The 19,318-nt window shown below is 34.3% G+C and overlaps 1 non-coding gene across 1 annotated transcript; it reads right to left on the bottom strand.

Annotated features, from left to right (window-relative positions):
* Positions 1-15,742: 15,742 nt before the first annotated feature.
* On the bottom strand, positions 15,743-15,904 carry LOC124922873. The gene has a single exon (XR_007097924.1). It is a non-coding gene; the product is annotated as a U1 spliceosomal RNA (small nuclear RNA).
* Positions 15,905-19,318: the final 3,414 nt, after the last annotated feature.

Below are 19,318 nucleotides of genomic sequence, written 5' to 3'. Positions count from 1 at the left end.
TCTGGGCCATCTCTGGCATTGACTAATGCATCTAGGCCATCTCTGACATTGACTAATGCATCTGGGCCATCTCTAGCATTGACTAATGTATCTGGGCCATCTCTGGCATTGACTAATGCATTTGGGCTATCTCTAGCATTGACTAATGCATCTGGGACATCTATAACATTGACTAATGCATCTGGGCCATCTCTGGCATTAACTAATGCATCTGGGCCATCTCTAGCATTGACTAATTCATCAAGGTCATCTCTAGCATTGGCTAATGCATCAGAGTTATCTCTAGCATTGGTTAATACATCTGGGCCATCTCTAGCATTGACTAATGTATCTGGGCCATCTCTGGCATTGACCAATGCATTTGGGCTATCTCTAGCATTAACTAATGCATCTGGGCCATCTCTAGCATTGACTAATTCATCAGGGTCATCTCTAGCATTGGCTAATGCATCTGGGTCATCTCTAGCATTGACTAATGCATCTGGGCCATCTCTAGCATTGACTAATGTATTTGGGTCTATTCTGACATTGACTAATGCATTTGGGCCATCTATGGAATTGACTAATGCATCTGAGCCACATCTGACATTGACTAATGTATTTAGGCCATCTCTGGCATTAACTAATGTAGCTAGGACATATCTGACATTGACTAATGTATTTAGGTCATCTCTGATATTGACTAATGCATTTGGGCCACATCTGACATTACCTAATGTATTTGGGCCATCTCTAGTATTGATAAATATATCTAGGCCATCTTTGGTATTGACAAATACATCTGGGGTCACATCTAACATTGATTAATGTGTCTGTGCTATTATGGTTTGCAATAGTGAGAGTATTCAAGTCAAGGTGGAGATTTGCTGAGTAGACTTGAATATTTGGGTTACTGTTGGGTCAAAATTATTTTGACCATGTGTTGAAATAGTTTGACTATTGGAATTTTGATGATGAAATGATGAATGGATTATATATAGGTCTAATTGTTTTTGATGCATGTGTATTCAAATTAGATTTCATTAGACTTGATTCTAATGAGGTTTATTAGACTGATTTGGTATTAGATGTATGATATTAGACGTGCAGTCAAATAGATCTGTAATTAGACGTGTAGTCTAACTCGTGGAGTTAGACGTGCAGTCTAATGGATCAGTAATTAGACGTGCAGTCTAACTCGTGGAGTTAGACGTGCAGTCTAATGGATCAGTAATTAGACGTGCAGTCTAACTCGTGGAGTTAGACGTGCAGTCTAATGGATCCGTAATTAGACGTGCAGTCTAACTCGTGGAGTTAGATGTGCAGTCTAATGGATCCGTAATTAGACGTGCAACCTAACTCGTGGAGTTAGACGTGTAGTCTAATGGATCCGTAATTAGAGGTGCAGTCTAACTCGTGGAGTTAGACGTGTAGTCTAATGGATTCATAATTAGACGTGCAGTCTAACTCGTGGAGTTAGACATGCAGTCTAATGGATTAGTAATTAGACGTGCAATCTAACTCGTGGAGTTAGACGTGTAGTCTAATAGACTCGTAATTAAACGTGCAGTCTAACTCGTGGAGTTAGACATGTAGTCTAATAGACTTGTAATTAGACATGCAGTCTAACCCGTGGAGTTAGACGTGCAGTCTAATGGATTGTAAAAGTTAGACTTGCAGTCTAACTCCTTCAAATTAGTCTGAAGTAGAACCGTAATTAGACGAGTAGTCTAACTCGTGGAGTTAGACGTGCATTCTAATAGAAAGAGAAAGTTAGACATGTACTCTAACTCCTTCAGATTAGTCTGAAGTGATTGTAATTAGACGTATGTCTAATCCCATTAGACCAGGTGGTCTAATGGATTTGTTATTAGACGGGGATGTTTGATTTCATTAGACGAGGTCGTCTAATTGAAATGCGTCTAATGCTTTGCTTAAGCAGTTTCTTGAAGCTAGCACCCGCCTACCCACGTGCTATAGTTGTACGCTACTCCTTCTCCACTTTCTAGTGAAGATCAGTACGACAGCCCGATGCAACTAATCAACCAATGACACCTAAGCGAATATCCTTCCCACTACTTGTTTTGTAGGTAAATCTTTGAAGAATATTCGGCGCACTACCTGTTGTGTACGGCCACGATCCTTGTATTCAGAGTCTACTGTGTACTATGGAGGCGTTCTAATGGAAGAGTGTCACGTATCATTATGAAGATTCAACCGTTGGTACCTGTGCCTTATTTAAAGATTCTTAAGGACAACGGACGAACTGCCGGAATCATATATATAGAGAGAATTCAATCGATCATTTTGATATCCAGATTACTGAAACTATTAACTACTTTCTTGCTTTACTATGTGTTAATAAAGAGAGAGTTAGAATCAAAAGCATCCTTTCTTCTAACAAAGAATCTGAATCAAATATTTTTCACGAAAACATAGTAGAGATCTCATCTGAGAATGAGATGCTCAAAGAACATATTCAAATTCTTTCATCTGAAAACAAGAGGTTAAACTATGTTATCAGTGCATGGACAAGGTCCGGAGATGCTGTCAAACATCAGATCAGTATGTTAAAACCTGTTGGATCTAGATCCGGTCTAGGATTTGACAGCAATGATCCTAACCTGTCATGCAAAATTTCAAACTCAGCAAATGACAAGCTTAAGCCAATAAACTTTGTTAAAGGGAGTTTGACTTATAGTGAATCTGATCCTATCCACGAAGAAGTAGCTTTCAAAAATGAAATAACTTATGTTCCGCCGACTGTTAGCTAGATGGAAAATAAGTTAGAAGCAGCCAGCAAGTCTGGCAATCTAAAACCTGACTCAAAGGACAAGATATGCACTGCTTGCCAGTTAGGTAAACAAGGCAGATCATCGTTCAAAAGTAAAGGGAAATCACAATTCAGTTGTTGCCTAGAACTGTTACATATGGATCTGTTTGGTCCAATTCCTGTAAAAAGTATAGGAGGAATGAGATTTGCCCTAATTATTATTGATGATTTTTCTCGATTTACATGGGTTGCATTTTTACCATCAAAGGATAAAACTGCTGAAACTTGATTAGAATATTTAAAGGAATTCAGAATCGGAAATCTTTGAATATTGCATGCATTAGAAGTGATCAGGGAACTAAGTTCACTAACATATACCTATCATCTTATCTCGAGGAGACTAGAATTAGGCACGAGTTTTCTTGCGCCAGAACTCCACAACAAAACGACATTGCTGAGAGAAGAGTGAGGACTCTGAAGGAAGCCATGAGATCTATGCTAGCTGAATCAGATGTGCCTCAGAGGTTATAGGCGGAAGCCATAAGCACTGCTTGCTATACACAAAATCGGTCAATAATCAACAAATGTTTTGATAAAACTCCCTATGAACTGTATTATGGGAGAATTCCCACATTTTCTTATTTTAAGATATTTGGGTGTAATGTTTTATTCATAACAATGGAAAGGTTTATCTGACCGCTTTTGATGCTAAAGAAGATGAGGGATTCATGTTGAGATATTCATCAGTAAGCAAGGCTTACAGAGTATACAACAAAAGAACACAGACATTTGATGAATCCCTCCACATAGTTTTTGATGAGCCTGTTGAGAGCAAATCCATTGAACCCATTGATCTTGCTGGTAGACTAGAAGCGACAAGTCTTGAGTCTGTGAGTGAAGAAGAAGAAACTCTGGACAAGTGGATTGCCTTGTCTAATCCAGTGGCTGTTCCGGTTGAGGTTCAACCAGACGTTCAAACTCCTCTTCATCAAGATGTTGAGAGTTTAGACGTCGCAGAGTCACCCGTTCAGATGACCAACCCCCTTGGATCCAACTTTAGATGGAACGGAAATCATCCACGAGAATTGATCATCGGAAATCCCTTCTCTCCTCGGAGGACAAGACGTCAACTGATGGATGAAATGACCAATTCTGCATTTATTTCTCAGATTGAACCCAAGAAAATTGGTCAAGCAGTAGTTGATCCAGATTGGATCAATGCTATGCAGGAGGAGTTAAACCAATTTGTGAGAAATAAAGTGTGGCATCTTACCCCTAGACCAACTGATAAGTCAGTTATAGGAACAAGACGAGTCTTTAGAAACAAGCATAGTGAAGATGGTTTAGTCATTAGAAACAAAGCTCGTTTAGTTGCTCAGGATATAGACAGGAGAAAGGTATAAATTTTGATGAGTCTTTTGCACCTGTAGCAAGACTTGAGGCAATTAGAATCTTCCTAGCATATGCATCATTTAAGAACTTTAAGGTCTTTCAAATGGATGTGAAAAGTGTATTTTTAAATGGGAAAATGAGTAAAGAAGTATATGTTGAGCAACCCCCTGGGTTTGTAGATCATGTGTTACCTAATCATGTTTATAAGCTTGATAAAGCATTGTATGGTAAACAAGCTCCTAGAGCTTGGTATGACACTTTAACTGAATTTTTGTTTGATCATGATTTTGTTATTGGAACTGTGGATAAAACCTTGTTTAGATTCACTAAAGACTCTCACATTTTACTTGTTCAAATATATGTTGATGACATTATTTTTGGTTCAACTAACCCCAAATTGTGTGAGAAATTTTCTAAGCTGATGCAGGACAGATTTGAAATGAGCATGATGGGAGAATTGACATTTTTCCTTGGGATTCAAGTCCGTCAGTTAGAAAAAGGGACCCTCATCAATCAGGCCAAATACACCAAAGAACTACTAAAAAAATTTGGAATGGAGAACTGTTTGGCTGCAGCTACTCCAATGAGCTCCTCTAGTAAACTAGATAAAGATGAAGGTGGCCAAAGTGTCGATATAACAGCATATAGAGGACTCATCAGATCCTTGCTATATGTGACTGCTAGCAGGCCAGACATTCAGTTTGTCGTTGGAGTTTGTGGCAAATTTCAGGTTAATCCTAAACTTTCTCACTTTACTGCTGCTAAACGTATTCTTAAATACTTAAAGGGAACTCAAAATGTGGGACTGTAGTATTTGAAGGATTCCAGTTTCAATTTGACCAGTTTCTCATATGCAGATTATACAAGGTACAAAATTGATAGAAAAAGCACGAGTGGAACTTGCCAGTTCCTTAGAAATCGTTTAATCTCATGGTTCAACAAGAAGCAGACTTCAGTTGCCACGTCTACAGAAGAAGTAGAGTATCTTGTAGCTGATAGCTGTTGCTCTCAGCTCTTGTGGATTCAACAATAGCTCAAGGACTATGGGATTGAGGCTGATAAGTCTCAAATTTTCTACGTCAACACTAGTGCTATCGCAATCACCTACAATCCAGTTCTGCATTCTCGGACAAAGCATATCGAAATCAGGCATCATTTTATCCGAGAACAAGTCAATCAGAAGCAGATCCGTCTTGAATATGTTCCCATAGATCAACAAACGACGTATATCTTCACGAAGCCTCTGCCCGAAGCTAAGTTTTCTCACTTTAGAAATATTTTAGGTTTTGTTGATCTTTATTGATGTGATTACGTGCATAAATTGAGGCGGAACATATTGTTCAAAACATAACTGAACAGATATGAAGACAGAGGTCTTAATACGTTCTAAGGATTAGGGGTTTGAGAAACACAACTACTTAGACGTACATCTACTCTAGCAGTTTAATCTTCATTTGGAATATTTGTCTTGGTTAATTAACCTGCATGGTTAGACGCATACATCTAATAGACGTTAGACGTTCTTACGTCATGAGCAAGAGGATGCTCACGTCTAATCAGACACACGTGTTGCACGTGGTGTTCTTGCATAATTAGACGTATACGTCTAATAGACGAATTTCCAAGTAGAAGTTGAAAATGTGAAAAGAAGAATAAACGTCTAACTACTCATGTAATTGGACCTTTCATCTTCTGTCTATTTGGACAGTTGTCCGTTGAAAGCCTCTGGGCTGCGAAAGTTCCTCACCCCTCATCCTATATATCATGAACAGATAATCCATGAGTTCTTTGAAACGGAAAACTTCTATCAGGACAAGTATATTGCTGGGATCGTTATGGGAAAAATGATCTGCTTTACCGAAAGCTCGTTCGGTATGTTCTTTCAACTTCTCAATGTAGGTATTCATGAGTTTTCACCCTCTCAGTCTGAAATCATGTTTAGAATGATGAAAGTCTTCTCTGATTCTCCCCTTATGGACATTCACGGTAAGAAAAGCCTCCTGAAAGATGAGTTTGCTCTTCTAAGCGAAATCATTTCCAAATCTCTTCTCGCCAAAGAATCCTCCTACAAGTACTATACAAAGGTTTTTGAGATAATGGTGGTTATCACCAGGGGCGTACCTGTCAACTGGACTAGTTTTCTCTTCGGAAATCAGGTCAGAATGATTTGCGCTCGAAAGAGAATCTTTGGTTTTGACGGTCCTCTTGGCGTTTTCCTTTGCTTCCTTCTCGATGATCCCGATAAAAGCTATCACCTTTCTTCTAAAACTCTGAACAACCAGAAGGTTGTTGAGTATGTTCTTAGGTTGAAGACTATCTTTTCCAGAAATGATTAAGAAGACGAAAAAGATTAGAATAGACTTTATTTTCATTTCAGATGAAGTTTTTGAAAGTTCTTTTGATGTTGTTACGTTTTGAACTTATTTCGGTTATTTTTGGAACAGTGTTTTGTGTGTTTCTCCTAAAAACACTCTTATTTATGTGCTTATGAATGTTATATATTCTGAATATTGTGTGTTGAAAATGTTTATATGTAAACAGGGGTTTGTTTACATCTATATGATAGATACGCTAATTTGTTGCCTATGCACGATCTAAATCTCATCATAAAAAAGGGGGAAATTGTTGGGTCAAAATTATTTTGATCATGTGTTGAAATAGTTTGACTATTGGAATTTTGATGATGAAATGATGAAATGATGAATGAATTATATATACGTCTAATTGTTTTTGATACAGGTGTATTGAAATCAGATTTCATTAGACTTGGTTCTAATGAGGTTCATTAGACCGATTTGGTATTTGATACATGATATTAGACGTGCAGTCTAATAGATCCGTAATTAGACGTGCAGTCTAATGGATCAGCAATTAGACGTGCAGTCCAACTCGTGGAGTTAGACGTGCAGTCTAATGGATCAGCAATTAGACGTGCAGTCTAATGGATCCGTAATTAGACGTGCAATCTAACTCGTGGAGTTAGACGTGCAGTCTAATGGATCAGTAATTAGACGTGCAGTTTGGACAGCTTATGTCAAGGTATATTAGTTTATGTTGCTTGAATTCTTATTTTAATATAACACTTATATATATATATATATATATATATATATATTTGAGGCACACCCAGATGCGAGTCATTATAGAAGTAATTTGTTGAGAATTGAAAAGATTTGTCAATTATTTGTGGACAATATAAAGCTAATGGAAGTGGAGTTGAAACGACTGATGACGGCGCAAGAGATATTTCTAAAGATATAGAGAGTTGTTCAAAATTAAATAAATAATCAACTAGTGTAGAACGACTTTCTAAGAGAACTCGTCATAATGATACAGCCAATGCAATATCTAAGATGGCTGACGTGGTTGGTAAGGCATACAATGTTGACAAGATAAGTGCTCAACAAGTTTTTGCTGAAATATCAAAAATTTCAGACTTATAAGACACAATTTCTACAAACTGTTGATGTACTCACAACAAACGACAGAAAGTACAAAGTGTTTATAACAATCCCTAAGCGTATGAGGCGTGCATGGATTTTGTTACAAATAAAGAAGTGATCATCAAGATATGAGATTTTCAATTTCTTATTTTGTGGGCTTTTACGTGTTTCCTTTGTTATCAAGATTGTTTTTACCTCATATATGAGTAGGGAGATACTTGAAACTTATTGCATACAAAATTATAAACTTTTCTTTGTGACTTTAATCTTCTATTAAAATATAATTATAACTTGTTTGATGTTATGCTATTTTTTAGTAAAAAAAAAATTGTCTTGCTAAAAAATTGTTTGAATAAATTATTTTTCTTGTTAGAATTTTTATTTAAAATTATTTATATAAAGTTAATTTTAATTATTTGTCAAAATTATGTTCATAAAATAATTTCTTCCAAACAAAAGAATTGGAATTGAATTACAATTTTATAGTTTTCCTAAACATAGGAATTGAATTGTAATTTAATGTCAATTCTCATTTAATTGAAATTAGAATTCCAATTCCAATTCCAATTACACCCATCCAAACATACCCTAAGGGTGTGTTTGGTGAGGGGGAATTGGAATTAAAATTGAAGGGGTCAATTCCAATTCTGATGTTTGTTTAAAGACTTAAATATAGGAATTGGATTTAGAATTAAAATTCGATGGAATTATAAACAATATATTTATTACCTTTTGAATTCTTGTCAAATTAGGTAAGAATTCAAATTTCAACAAACAGACAATACCCATTTTTCACCTGACCCCTTTTTCCTTCACATCTCTCTCCCTCCCCATTTTCCAGTTTCTCATTCTTCTCTTCTCTTCTCTTCTCTTCTCTTCTCTTCTCTTCTCTTCTCTTCTCTTCTGTAAAATTCTCTCACCGGCGGCGATGATCTCTCACTGGTTTCAACATCAAGTATCTTCCATATATCTTTTTAATGCTCATTGAAAACACTTTCTATTTTTTTTCTTAATAGAAATGCATTTAGATATTTCTTTAGTTGAGTTTTATTCAATTGATAATATTATTCTTTCGTCAATACACAAATCATATGAAAATTCGAAGAAAATTCGAAGTGGAAAACCTGAATTGAGGATATGAACATGCAAATGGATCAACAGTCAGCGAAAGATGTTGAACAGAAGAATAATGAATAACTGATAGGATTCCGATCAGACTTCCAAGGAGAGCTGCTGACTATAGTAAATCCCATCTCCTCGGAAAATTTTCTTATTTATATACAAATTCAAATATTTATTTAAAAACTAATGAGAGATTCAAATATTCATTTAGAAACTAATAAGAACATTTGTGTACTTTTTCTTGATGAAATTCTACTACCTTTTTCACGACGGAGTTCTATTTTGTTTGAGTCCGGGTAAACTTTATGCAATTGTTTCTTTACCTTGTTAATTGAGTGAGTCGTGCAGTATTTGCAAAAGATATTATAGTAACTAAGAAAAAGATATTTGATTCTAATGATAGGATTCTGGTATTTTGCAATAGAGTTTTCTTATTCACGTCCTCAATTTTGAAAATGAACTTATTTTATTAAGTAGGACTGATTTAATTTTATTATTACCCAAACACAAAATGAAAGAATCTTCAACTTAGTTTTGTTGAGAACATAATTTGTATAATAATAAAGAATAAAAAAAATCAGTATCACTAAGATCTGTTTTTTTAATTTTTTTAGAATTTAAAATAAACATTTTTATTTAAAATATTTTGTTGATAAACCGGTTGATAAAAAATAGTAGACATTAGTATCCAAAAATGTCAAAATTAATTTTAAAGGAATATTACTTTAAAATATAAATGATCTTGCAATTTTTAAGAGATATGCTGTATATGTTATCTTTCAAAAACTTTATTTTATTCTGATGAGTAAACATACTATTTTTAAAGTAAAATATGTAAAGATTTGAAAAGAGTCATAGTTTTTTTAAACAAATTATGTTCCATTACTAATATTAAAAAATTTAATATCGGTTTTATATTATGTTATAACCATTGTGCAAAATTAATAAGAGTCGCAAACTTATATTATTTTGTAAATGTCTAATACTTGTTTCGATTAAAATTATCAACCAAAAGTTAGCATGTACAATTAATATAAATCTTTTTAGTAAGACATGCATGAATTAATTCAAAATATTTACTGCAATTAGTAATTCTTTTTTTAGTATTTCTAAAATTTTAGGGAAACAAATTACTGATAAAATGGTTTCATTTAACATTAGAGACAAAGTCTAACTTATTTTTTTAATTTATAGACCACTCACCATAACTTATTAATTTACAGCATGAGGAGTTCCTTAAAATGCCCACAATGCATGCAGTGAACTGTCACATATCTATGTACTTATAAGAAAGGCTGATAAGTAAGTTTTTCTTTTTTATTAGCTTTGGTAAAGTTACATAACAAGTTCTTTGTTTGAATTTTCAGTAAATTTTGCTTTACATCAGTTCTTACAAGTTCTTGCTGTTGTTCATAAGAATTTAAATTACAACACCCCCAAGGGAATTCTCACATATCAAATGGTTCCAAGGAACTTCAAATTTGTACTTGCCATAAAACTTTTAACATTTTCTTTCTAATCTTCCAGATATTGTGGTGACAAATTCTGTCAAGTTTCCAAAACTTGTATACACTAAGATAATGCATAAATTTATAGGCTTACTTGAAGAACTCTCCAGAAACCAAACTCAACTAGAGATAAATTTGTGAAACTAGAATCGTGTTTTGCTATAAATTGTTTGAGCATCTTAATGATGTAATATTGAATTAGTTACTCATCTAATTTAAAGCTACTGCATTAGTGATGTTACAAACAACTTCAATGATATTTTACAAATAAATCTTCCATATGTTCATTTTCAATGTTAGAAAGAATTTAACTTCACCTTAATCTTTTAAAGGAAAATAATTTTTTGTGTCAATTTTTACTCTTTCAATTTTATTCATGTCACTTCTTACCTATACTAACAACAAAAAAATTGATATAAGAATTAGATTGTTTAACCAATAAAAAATGATATGAAGATACAAAAATTAATAAAATAATTAGTGAATTCAATTCTTTTTGTTTCTCGTTGCTTTTTAAGACCATATAAACTTTTGACAAGCTTAGAAACTTCATAATTATGTCACTTCATTAGATTACATTATTCCCTTTAGCAATAAAAAGTACCAATATATTTAAATTTCATTTTTTTAAAACTAAAATTCAGTCTAACCGATCAAACCATTGGTTGGACCGGTCGGACCGAGTTCGCCTCAAAATGGTTGGAACGGTCGGACCTAGTTCGCCCAAAAAAACCGGGTGGATGATTGGAACGGTTTTCTGAACAATACTTATTAGAGAGTGAAAAATAATTTATTTGTATGAATAGTTTTGTATGATAATATCATATTTATAAAGGTTAGGTCTAGCTTATACGTTGGGTTTGGATAATATGGACTGAAAGCTAAAGTAAAATAAAACTTTTCTTAAACAAATATTTATTTATAGAACAAGACAACTATAAATATAAAATAAGAAAAAAGAGAAAGTGGTTAAAATCTTGAAGAAGGAGAGGTGGAAACTGAAATTGTATTATCAAAGTTGTTATTCAAACATTACATGTCTCTCTTATATAGGAATTCAATGCAAACTAATTAACGAAACTAACTAATTAGTTATTAACTAATTAACGGTTTAATAAACCGTTAGTTAATATTTTTACATCCTCCCCTCAAGGAGAAACGTAGTAGAAATAAAGTTTCACCTTGACAAAACAAGTCGATGAAACATCAAGCTACGATAATGCAGCCATCGTCTTCAGTAAACCCAATTCAGCAAACTTCAATATTTTTAGCTATCCAATTTAGACAGCCGAGCAAACCCAATTCAGGAAACTCCATTTTTTTTAGCTACCCAACATAGACAGCCGAGCAAACCCAATTCAGGAAGCTCCATTTTTTTTCAGCTACCCAACATAGACAGCCGAGCAAGCCCAATTCAGCAAGCTCTATTTTTTTTCGAACTACCCAATATAGATAGCTCAATCTTCGTTAGTCCAATCCACAACAATCAGTATGAATTGTCTTTTTTTATTAGTCACCAGCTTTCAACCTTTGCAGCTTTCGTTTTTTTTTAAAGAAAGCCAATTTAGCATTTCTTTTGGTATTGACGAATCGTATCGACAAATCTCCTTTATTTCGGCGTTTATAAGAGAATCATCCTCAACAGTTTCAACTTGATTTCCATCGTCATCAGTCTATAATATTGAACTTCCAAAATTTGCATTCATTGCAGGGATGTTGCATCTACTGGATCATGGACCATCCCCTTGGCAATTAGAACACGTCATTGAATCACCTGATTTTAATCCTTTTCCTTTGCACTTAGAACAGAGAATTGAAAACCTTTTTTTCTCCATCATCATAGGCAGATATAGTGTCAACCTGGCCTTAGGTCCATTGTATTCATATCTTTAATTTTATTTTGCACCGCATCATTATCTTCTTCCTCCTTTGATTTCTTCTTATTCTTCTTCTGGATGATTTTGAACCATAGATCATTTTATTTTGCACCGCCGGTGATTCCACTTTAGCCGATTTACTTAAATTGGAAAACAACTTTAGCGATCGGACTAAATTATCGGTGGCGGAGGCGTATCTTAGGACTTGAAGTGTAGCTCTTTGAGCTGTTTCTCTTTGCTGCACAGCTTCCTTCCCGAGAATACTCAGTTTTCCAGGTAAATTCATGTTACAGCTACTGATATCTTGAGGAATTGATGGAGCCAATGGTTCAACTACCGATCTTGATTTCATTGGAGAAGGGCTAGAGACTTTCCTTTCTGTTGTTGTTGTTGTTGGGTTGAATGTGTTTCTGGTATTCTCGATTCGTTGTTTCTTGGAAATTTCAATATAGACGGCGTGATGCAGCTTTTTCTAACCAAACCAGGACTTTCCACAATTTTCGACAAAATCCCACCGCCTACAGACGATCTAGATGCAGTCAAGCTTCTTTCTTTGCGTCCTCTCAATAATGGAGACATCGGAAATATACTCTTCTTCACCGGTGTACACTGATCAAAATCAAGAGGAACAGGTTTCATCACCAATGGAGACGAAATTGAACAAGAATGTTCCATAAACTTCTTTTCGAACCAGATGGTTTCTTTAAATGACTCATAATCTTCGTTTCACCTTTTTCTCTCAAACCCATTAATGGTTCAGGAGTCCCTATAAAAGGGTGTCTTCCCGGAATTGGTTTTGCACCTTTCACAACTGGAACAGGGGAACCAGGATCTAGTTGATCAACGTAAATGAACTGACCCAGTTGAATCTTATTGCTAAGAACTAGGTCATCTTGTTCAAACGGAAGACTAACATAGATCGAATGGGATGAATCCGATACCTTGACGTAAAACCCATATTTTGGCCAAAGATTCTTTTCGTCAAGATCGACTGGTACGATATCCTTCACTTGTAAAAGCGAGCTCCGGTGTTCGATCATCAGTTTTAAGCCGGAATTCAACCCGTTAAGGAGTTTCATTATCACACCAGTAATGCTAAGAACTGGATTCGCAACGGTCATTGTTCTTTCTTCTTCTTCAGCCATTCAAAAACCTCCAGCGCACACCAATAATGTCTTTCTTCTTGAGATAAATAGACAAGAACCAACTGCAATTTTTGAACAGAGTGATTTCACTTTCTTGGCCTTCAAATAAACAGTAACAAAGTAGTCTTTTCTTCAATATTAATAGAATATAGAATAAAACCCTCTGTCAATGGCTCTTCCGGCCACGACAGAGGTTGCGGAAAACTTTCCAAGATCTTTAACCTTGAAGCTCTGATACCATGTTAAAATCTTGAAGAAGAAGAAGTGTAAACTGAAATTGTATTATTAAAAGTTATAATTCAAACATTACATGTCTCCCTTATATAGAAATTCAATACTAACTAATTAACCAAACTAACTAATCAGTTACTAACTAATTAACGGTTTAATAAACCGTTAGTTATTATTTTTACAGTTATAAATGAACTTCAGCGATTCTGATTTTAAGTTCAGTTTTTGCGTTATTACCTGAGAATGAAATTAAGAATAGTTCTAATGTAAAAGTTCTTTGAATTTGCAGTCAACTATATTGTTGTTGGATAATAAACTTATAGTAGGATTGTTTGATGTCGATTCTTATAGACAATTGATTCCCCCACAATGATGAAACTTCCGGAAAAACCTGAAGTGATTAAAAGAGGTTTAAGGTTTTGTGCAATTGAGAAAACAATAAAATAATGAAATATTAGATTTTAGGAGGTTCAAACCACAATAACAATGCATATATCCACTATGGTCTTTCAATCTATAGAATCCAATGGTTCAAGTAACTATACCTTACAATGTTAATGGGATTTCTGAATGAGTGAAAATATGATACAATTGTGTGGTTTATGAATTTGTTTTACTGGGAAATTTGTGTTTGCAGAATCTCAACTCTTTAGAAGGTAGAAGCAATTGAGAGTTAGTCATAAAGCTTGTAGTTATGGATTGTGTCTCATATAGGACATGAGTTACTTCAAATGCTCACAATGCATGCAATTAACTGTCACGTATCTTTGGACTTATAAGAAAGGCTGATAAGATGAGTACTGGACCATTTCGGTTTATTAGCGTTGGTAAAGTTACATATCAAGTTCTTAGTTTGAATTTACAAGTTCTTGTTTATAAGAATTAAAAGTACAACACGTCGAAGGGGCTGCTTGCATATCAAATGGTTCCAAGGAACTTCAAATTTGCACTTAATTCTGGGTGAATAGATTAAAGGCTACTTGTCATAAACTTTTTATTTATAATCTTTCAGATATCGTTGTGACAAATTCTTCCAAGTTTCCAAAGCTTATACACTTAATAGGCTTACTTGAAGAACTCCCCAGAAACCGAACTCAACTAGAGATAAACTTTTGAATCTAGAATTGTGTTTTGCTGTAAATTGTGTGAGAATGCAACTTAGTGATCTAATAGTGTCAGTTACTCATCTGACTTAAATTTTCTGAATAAGAGATTGAGTTTGTTTGAATATGTTTTAATGGAACCAATTATATTTATTTTTCTATTATTTTTTTTCTTATTGGAATAATATAGATATTTGTTAAGGTTTTTGTTTTCCGAGTATTTTTTGTTTTATTTTTATAATTTGTTTAGAGAAGCATATTATAATTGGTAGATTAAGAGATAAAAAAACTGTAATATATAACTAAATGTTGTTATTAGCAACAGATAAAAGGTATAGCAAAAATAATTGTAATTTATTTTTACAAGCACAACAGATTAAAGGTTAGAGAAAACATAAAACTCTATAACAACAAAAGTTAGGATTTTTTAAACCAATTTTTACTAATGACTTAAATAGTTTTGATAAATTTAATTGCTTCTACAAAGATTGTTGCGACATTAAAATATTGTATTTAAAATAAGATGAAGAGTAGGTAGGTAGGTGGTGTGGGTTTTATGTGATTGTGAGAGTTTATTTAATACATCATTCATCCTAATATGTTATTCTTCAAAATTAAACAAGATAAATAAATACTTAATTGACTTAATTACCTAGATTTACTTATAACTCTTCTAGTTTCCCTCAGCCAATCCATGATGTGTGCCTTAGTCTAGCAAATGAAGGTAATTGGATCCTCTAGTTGCAATGAGAACCACCATTAAGTAAATACTAGATATTAAAGTTAAAAATTGCAATAAAAGTATAAAAAATATATTTCTAACTCATAAAATATACAAACTCATTATTATATTACTTCTAATCTAAATTGATTGAATAAAGAATAAATAGAAAATTACATTGATATAATTTTGTAATAATTTCCAGAATTAATATTTTTAATGAACCTCTATTATATTTTAGAAGGTTGAGTAAAAATTATTTAATTTCCTTTAAATGTAACAACATATTAAATTGTTATGAAAATTATTGTGTTTAATTTAATATATAAATTAAACATAAAAATGTATTGTTCAATAGGTAAAACTAATAAATTTTAGAAATATTTTAACATTATTAGAATAACACAAACAAAAACAAAAGAGAGAAACTTTAAGAACTTAAAGAATGGTAGGGGCCGCGCGAACGCAGGCCCCCTCAGCAACAAATTATGACGTAGATTCAACCACAATGGGCTGATCTTAAGTAAGCACCCTTTCTATGTGCAATGAAAGTCACTGACCTAGGCCATGAACCTTCTTGATCGCCCAAAGACCCCGTCCAGGTAAGTAAGTAATTCTCTAGCCAGGCCCATTAATTTATATTACGGTGCATTACGAACAGTTCTTTTATCTCTCGATGTGGGAACAAAATACCGTAATAATGCTTCTTGTTTCTCACATCTCCATCACGAGATTAGAAGAAGGGAGAAAAAGCTATGACGTTGCTGCTGGTTCTTCAATTTGGTGGTTCAGAAGCTTTTGAGGAGACAGAGATTATTGTCATTACGTCGGTAAAGATTTTTTACTTTCTTTGAGAAGATAACAAGATAAAGGGTTCTTTCACTTGTCTTTTTCTAATAAGTAAATTAAGATTAATTACTCTTTGAATTTGCAGTCAACAAGACTGTTGTTGGATAATAAACTTATAGTACTAGGATTGTTTGCTGAACGATTCTTATGGACAGTCAATTCCCCCACAAAGATGAAACTTCCGGAAAAACCTGAAGTGATTCAGAAAAGGTTTAAGGTTTTGTGCAATTGGGAATACAATAAAAGAATGAATATTAGATTTGCAGGAGGTTCAACCCACAATAACAATGCATATATCCATCCACCTTGGTCTTTCATTCTATAGAATCCAATGGTTCAAGTTACTCTACCTTACAATGTTCATGGGATTTCTAAATGAGTGAAAATATGATGCAATTGTATGGTTTCTGTTTGCAGAATCTCAACTCTTTAAATTACTTTTCTTACTCTCAAATCCTGAATGGAATAGAGAAGGAAAGGGAAAAGAAAAGAGAGACAAAAGCCCAATGTAGTAGACATACACCCTGGAACTGGTGATGTATCTATTTGACAGATACTGCAATTATCAGGTACTAAAACTAAACTTTAGTTGAGGAAATTTGACTAAGTATTCCTGCATTTTGTGGTTACTGTCATCACAAAAGGAGCAATTCAGAGTTGGTCTTAAAACTTGCAGTTATGGATTGTGTCTCATGGAGGATATGAGCAATTCTTTGTTTGAATTTTCAATAAATTTTGATTTACATCAGTTCTTACAAGTTCTTGTTGTTGTTCATAAGAATTTAAATTAAAACACACCTAAGGGGATGCTCACATATCAAATGGTTCCAAGGAACTTCAAATTTGTACTTTATTCTGGTTGAATAGATTAAAAGCTACGTGCCATAAAACTTTTAACATTTTCTTTCTAATCTTCCAGATATTGTGGTGACAAATTCTGTCAAGTTTCCAAAGCTTATATACACTAAGATAAATTTATAGGCTTACTTGAAGAACTCTCTAGAAACCAAACTCAACTAGAGATAAATTTGTGAAATTAGAATAGTGTTTTGCTATAAATTGTTTGAGCATCTTAGTGATATAATATTGTAACAGTTTCGTTGTCTGTTTACGCTCAGGAAAGGCTTTCGCGCTATGTCCTTTGCGCCCGCCTAAGGATGGTTTTCAAAATTGATAGGATCGGCTTTATCGATAGAGACGGGGGTCTGGCTAAGGATGAAGCTTATGAAAAACGGTTTAAAAGAAATCCTGTTAGGGATTTAATTCGCTTTCTATTCTTCGCAAACTTGTGTAAACACTTGAAACGGATTCAAGGCGGAATTGTTTACTTGGGTTTAAAGCAAGATGAAATATGAAAAGATGACAGAAATGAAAGAACACAGCAGTTTGTTTATGGATGTTCGGAGAAACTCTCCTACGTCACCCTTTCTTCCAACCACCGGAAGGATTCACTATACTATGATTCGAATCAAATACAGTTTACACACACACTTAACTCACTATTGAATAGAACACTTTCTGTTCAATTACAAGATAGAGAATATCACTCAGCTAAAGGTGTTTTTTTATTCTAGCTCTCTCTTGATTCACACACAGTACAATCAGAAAGCAACTTCATAGTATGAATTCAGTACGCAAGATGATTGAGTAGTTTCTCTCTCTGCAAAATCAGATTACTTATTCGTTCTCTAAGGCTTGTTCGTGAGTCAGATTCTCCGTTGTCCTTGAGATTTGTTAAATACTGAGCAGGAGCTAACGATCGAATCTTTTAGAATGATACGTGGCACTCTTCCATTGGAAAGTCTCCATTGTATACAGCAGGTTCTGAGCACAAGGATCGTGGCCGTACATCACTAGTAGTGCGCCGAATATTCCATCAGGGATGTACCTGCAAAACAAGTAATGTGAATAAAATTATCTTACGTGGCATTCCTTGGTTGGTTGCATATAGTTGTTGTACTAATCTTCACTAGAAAGTGGAGCAGGAGTAGGGTACAGCTATAACACGTGGGTAGGTGAAATGCTAGATTCAAGCATACTACTTAAACTGAGCATTAGACATATTTCAGTTAGACGGATTGTGAAAATCAGTCTAATGAAATAAAACATCTCCTTCTAATAGAAAACGTCTATTAGACTGCCTGGTCTAATAGAATTAGACTCACGTCTAATTCTAATAACCATTAGACTGCACGTCTAACTCCACTGAGTTAGACTATACGTCTAATTTCAGTTCTACCAATAACCATTGTCTGAAGGAGTTAGACGCACATCTAACTTTCACTAATTAGACTACACATCTAATTATCCAATAACCATTAGACTGCACGTCTAACTCCACTGAGTTAGACTGCACGTCTAATTCCGGTTCTACCTCAGACTTGTCTGAAGGAGTTAGACGCATGTCTAACTTTCACTAATTAGAATACACGTCTAATTATCCAATAACCATTAGACTGCACGTCTAACTCCACTGAGTTAGACTGTACGTCTAACTCCACTGAGTTAGACTGCACGTCTAATTCCGGTTCTACCTCAGACTTGTCTGAAGGAGTTATACGCACGTCTAACTTTCACTAATTAGACTACACGTCTAATTATCCAATAACCATTAGACTGCACGTCTAACTCCACCGAGTTAGACTGCACGTCTAATTCCGGTTCTACCTCAGACTTGTTTGAAGGAGTTAGACGCACGTCTAACTTTCACTTTCTGTTAGACTGCACGTCTAACTCCACTCACTTAGACTACACGTCTAATTCCGCACAAATTAGACTATCCGTCTAATTACAAATATATTTGACTGCACGTCTAACTCCACTGAGTTAGACTACACGTCTAATTCTGCATATCTATTAGACCATCTGTCTAATTACAAGTCTATTAGACTACAAGTCTAACTCCGATGAGTTAGACTGTACGTCTAATTTCGAACACATTAGACTTACGTCTAATTCCGTGTATTCATTAGACTACACGTCTAACTCCGATGAGTTAGACTGTACGTTTAATTCTTTACATTCATTAGACTACACGTCTAACTCCGATGAGTTAGACTGTACATCTAATTCTATGTATTAGACTAGCGTATAATTCCGTGTATCTATTAGACCATCCGTCTAATTACACGTCTATTAGACTACACGTCTAACTCCGATGAGTTAGACTGTACGT

The sequence above is a fragment of the Impatiens glandulifera genome, chromosome 1 (genome assembly GCF_907164915.1).
Source record: "Impatiens glandulifera chromosome 1, dImpGla2.1, whole genome shotgun sequence".
In the NCBI taxonomy this organism is placed as follows: domain Eukaryota; kingdom Viridiplantae; phylum Streptophyta; class Magnoliopsida; order Ericales; family Balsaminaceae; genus Impatiens; species Impatiens glandulifera.
The sequence above is the reverse complement of the archived record's forward strand: the minus strand, read 5'-3'. Positions and strand labels throughout refer to the sequence as shown.